The 5,027-nt window shown below is 36.6% G+C and overlaps 1 non-coding gene across 1 annotated transcript; it reads left to right on the forward strand.

Annotated features, from left to right (window-relative positions):
• Positions 1-297: 297 nt before the first annotated feature.
• On the forward strand, positions 298-369 carry TRNAD-GUC (transfer RNA aspartic acid (anticodon GUC)). Its single transcript has one exon. It is a non-coding gene; the product is annotated as a tRNA-Asp (tRNA).
• Positions 370-5,027: the final 4,658 nt, after the last annotated feature.

Raw genomic sequence — 5,027 nt, forward strand, 5'->3', positions numbered from 1 at the left:
TGCATGATTTTACTTTGCTCATTTTAAGCAATATCATATTTTAGTTATTGTACAAGGGTAACAAAGAAAAAGTTTATAAACTATTCCAAATCCCTTTGTAGAACACATTGCATAAAGATATATGCTAACACGTGTTTTGTACAGGTTATTTACTCTATTCAACCAGCAACGAATCATCCATTTCGACTATAAAACTAATCTCTCTCCTCCATAATTACATGTTACTTCTACTATCAACAAATATATGCGGTGGAATAAAGCTTCAAATAACATTTGTATGTAGTAAATAACAAATTAGTCGTTGTAGTATAGTGGTAAGTATTCCTGCCTGTCACGCGGGTGACCCGGGTTCGATCCCCGGCAACGGCGCTTTTGATTAATTTTTTGAATTCGACTCCACCAGACTATATATCATTATATCTTGTTATTTGTCTATGACATCTTTAATTCGTTTTCAATATTTTGGTTTATGTTATAAATTATAATACAAATTATATACTATGTATACTAATCAGTACAAGTAAAACAAAATTAAACATAGATTATAAACTTATAAACAAGTTTCACTTATATTAAAAACTTATATGTTGGACAACTACATTCGATGCTAACAGGAGAGTTATATGATAACCTATTAAGCCATAGTATACATCGTTTAATTTTATTATTTATTTATTTATTTATTTGTTTCTAAAATAGTGGTTTGAGTAATATGATTACAAGGAGAAAATAATGCATAATTAACCCGGATATATAATGATAAGAATTTGATGAATACATTATGTTAAGATACATTTTTGACATATTTATATACGATCTTAGGAATGCATATTCTTATATCTAATCTAATGGACCAAGTGAAGATGTTCTCAATCGTAAGCAAGAGAGGGTCTACAACGAAATGAGCATGTTCCAAAATCCATACTCTCAAATTCTTTTTTGCAATTTTTAAGTTTTAAAATATAAAATAAAAAAATTATAACAGTGGTTCATCCATTATTTGTGTTATAATACTATAATAGTGCTTACTCATATGCAAACACTCGGGCTTACTCAACTTGCCACATAGATATATTAATGTTCCACGTAAGCTCACTTCTTACAAAACGTGAAAGGCTTGTAACATGATTTGTGGGCCCATCAACCACTAACTTCTATCTTTTTTCAATGTTTAAAAACCAATCAAATATTGTCTCATTACTTTCTCTTTCTTAAAATGATGAATATACTAAGTGACCCACCATTTGCAAGGAGTTAGATATTGATTGTGTGGATGCTCTTAACCAACATGGATGGTGTTGAGATTAAAACCCTAATTGTGATTTGATGAACAAGATGCGGAAAATAAGAACAAACACAATAAATAAGATATGTCGAATGATCACTCGATTTATTCAAAACATGAGGAATAAATTACACTTTCAGAATAGACTAAAGAATCTAACTCTACATAAGAAACCTCACAATGTTTGGCGGCTACATTTTGCCTCACTCTTAACCCTAATTATGAATAATATATGACTATTTATAGGGAAAAGACAAGTTTTGGGCTTTTAACCTACACTTCATCAAGGGGGCCCATTGTCATAATCCATGGAGTACTTTGAACCCTATAGATTGACATTTTGTTGTTTGAACAACCATAAATTTCATTAAAAAAAATTAGCTAGGACCTAAATGAATTACGAAACAACCGACAACAAAGGAAATTAAGAGGAACAACACATGAAAGACATGAATTCAACTAATGGGTTTGCAAATGTGGAATGTTAGATTGAATCTTGAGAGTAAACCCTTTCGATTTCTTAAATGCCACAAAACTCACTTAAAAAAAATAGGGAAATGACTTTCAATAGTTGATTAGAGGAGTACCAACAACTTTCGACCACTTTTACAAAACCATCGAGTTCATGGAGGGGTTGTTTGACAGAAGAAACAAGCACCAACACGATATACAAACTCATACTTCAGTCGCTATTGGACAAGATGCTATGAGGTTGGAGGTGGTTTATGGTAGTACTCTGTTTGCATAAACTATAAATCCTAGATCGAACCCATATTGTCAAATCAGCAAGAAGTAAAAGAAATTGATACAATGATCGATTGTGTTGTCTTCTAGATGTAGAATTTCGACGATAAATCGGACGCATATGATGTCTTTCCTCAACAAAGATCCCTAGTATTGTTAGATTTTAGGGAATCATAAATAACAATAAATACAAACTTTGATAGATTTAAGGATCGTGTGTAACCCTTTTTCTGGAACATAAAACATGTTCTTGTATATGTGTGTAACCCTTTTTCTGGAACATAAAACATGTTCTTATACAAGAGGGAAAGGAAGTTATTGGTGGTTGCATGCAAATTTGGCGCCAAAACAGGTAGGTATTGGACCCCGCTAGGGGCACTGCCCCTAGACCCCGCCAAGAGGCGTTGCCCCTTGGAACCTCGTACCCAGGGGCATTCCCCCTGGATCCCCATATCTTGAGCTCATATTAATCACTCGAAGTTCACCCCGCACCTCCAACCTTAGTGAGAGAAATCTAACTGTAACATCCGAATTCTTGGAGGTATTTAATTTAAATGTATTTTGGATTTTGGGAGTGACCATGTCGTGGTGAAGGCATCCCACGATGCGGCGATGCTGGAAGTTTCACGGATCATTTAATGAACCCCACGACCTGGCATCTATGGGCCACGACGTGGCGACCCTCTGACGTGATAACCCTAATTTTTCAGGTATTTAAACGAAAATAGGGAGGCTAGGGCTGCCCATCTTCAGCCTCCATCACTCTCATGCCCCAGAAACATAACCCTAACCCACCTTGAAGCTTTTGAGCTCATTTTCAAGCCTTTTTTGTGATTTGGAAGGAAGTTGAAGAAGATTGAGTGTAAGAAGCAAGCAAACAACACTCTCTAATCTCTGGAATTATCTTGCTGGATTATTTGTAAGGATCTTTAATCTAGCTTTTCATTTTTTCTCCATGGATCTAGAGTTATCTTGCATGATTGAACTCTTTGATGGATTTTAAGTGAAGCAAAGTGATAAAGTTTGCAACTTTATGACTCTTAGGAGTCCCAAGGACACTATACTTTCTAGATCTGAGAAATGGTTGTGTTTTGGGATCCTTGCATGACTTTAGGTCTCTTTTCTACTCTTTTCACCTAGATTTGATGGTGGACATGAATGGGGCATGCATGTCCATAAAGTTTACATTTTTAGGGATCAATAGGACCCCTAGATGCTTTCTGGAAAGTTTGGGCAAAAGGCTTTACGGATTAAGAACCTTCGAAAGAATTCTGCCTTCAAACGTTTTCCCACGACGTGGCAGTAGGGTGTCATGACATAGCGATGGGGTTTTCCGCGACTGTTTTGAGACTTTCTCTGCCACGTCGTGGTTCTTTAGGGCCACGACGTGGCTATGTATTTTGGTATGTATCTGGGTTTATCCATGACCGGAGTCTGATCGGGTTGAACCCATCAGCAATGATGTGACCCAAGGATGGCCACGACATAAAGGTCGTTTGAGGTTGACTTTAACTTTGACCGTTGACTTTAACTTTGACCGTTGACTTTGACTTTTGACTTGCGTTGACTTTTGGTCAAACCCCTAGTTTTGGAAGGAAAGTTAAGGGTGTACTTTGTATAAATGTATAGGTGGTTTATAGCATCTACATTCGTGCTAGTAGGAGCAGTAGCGGTTGATCATCGTTTGTTAGGTGAGTCTCTTCATTATACACGAGGGTCGAAGGCACCAATGCCGGCCCACTGGATTATGTTTGTAGGATGATAGTTGTCTTTGTGACACTTCTTGATATTCCTATATGTGCTTGTTGTCTTTGTGACTCTTGCTAATTTTATTGTATGCTTAGCTGAAGGGGTGAAATAAACCCAATACCGATTGAAAGATACCAAAGGGGGTGAAATAGACCCAGTACCTGTTGAAGATACCGAAAGGGGTGAAATAGACCCACTTCAGCTTCGAGCTTTTATGTATGTTTGATGTGTGATATTTTGGGGAAAATCACTAAGCTTTGTTCTTGTAGTTTTATGCTTATGGTTTTAGGTATTTCTGCTTCCAAAGGGAAGGGTTCGGCATTATCGCATCGCATCTACCATCATTTCACATTTTTTGACATGATTTGTACTCTGATAACTATTTTATACATTATCACATTTTGATGGATTTTGGAACGAATGAATGATGTTTCTGTTAGTTTTAAAATAAAAATTTTACATAGAAATTTTCGGGACATTACAAGTTGGTATCAGAGCCTTGGTTTGAGAGATTCGGGCACACTCTCAGGTGTCTGAACTCAAACTGAGATATTTGGTAATCTTTTTTTTAGAAAGTGGATTTTCTAAATATATTTTTATAAATAAAATGGGTGTGATACGTGCAATCAGCCAAACTCAATTAAGTATTTCCCAAAATACTCATACATGTTTATTGTTCAGTATATGTATATGTATATAGCATGCTAAATTAGGGCTAAGGATCTGCGCAGCTTCGCATTGTAGGATTCCAGGAGGGATGCCTTGTATGCCGGTTGTATGAACCTTTATAACTGAATGCTAGTATAGATTTCAGATGATCAGATAGAGTAACCTGGTTAGGTAGTGCTCAGGTTTAGAACTCAATGCTTTAATACTTCTTTCTTTGGGCTTCTAGGGACTCCACTGGTGTTAGCTAATTATTAAGTGAATACGTTAACTTACATGTTGTAGGGATTAAATAATTTTCGAAGGTTAGGTTTAACCCTATCGCGCAACTCTTGTTTAAGTCCAACCGTTGTAGGGTGGGACCTAGCAGTGGAAAATTATCTGGTGCCGGTAACATGTAATTATATTTGTGAGGTAGTTAGAAGGTATTAGAGGGAGTCTCTTCAGTAACTGATGGTAGAGAGTGGTGGGAGAGGAACCCTAGGAAAGCTTAGGAGATGTTTTAGCGTGTAGGGCGCTCTATATTGCGAGTAAGGTAATTGATAGCAGGGAAGTGACTTGAGAAGTCAAAACCGTTCTTGAG

The sequence above is a fragment of the Lactuca virosa genome, chromosome 3 (genome assembly GCF_052849685.1).
Source record: "Lactuca virosa cultivar CGN04683 chromosome 3, Lactuca_virosa_CGN04683_v6, whole genome shotgun sequence".
In the NCBI taxonomy this organism is placed as follows: domain Eukaryota; kingdom Viridiplantae; phylum Streptophyta; class Magnoliopsida; order Asterales; family Asteraceae; genus Lactuca; species Lactuca virosa.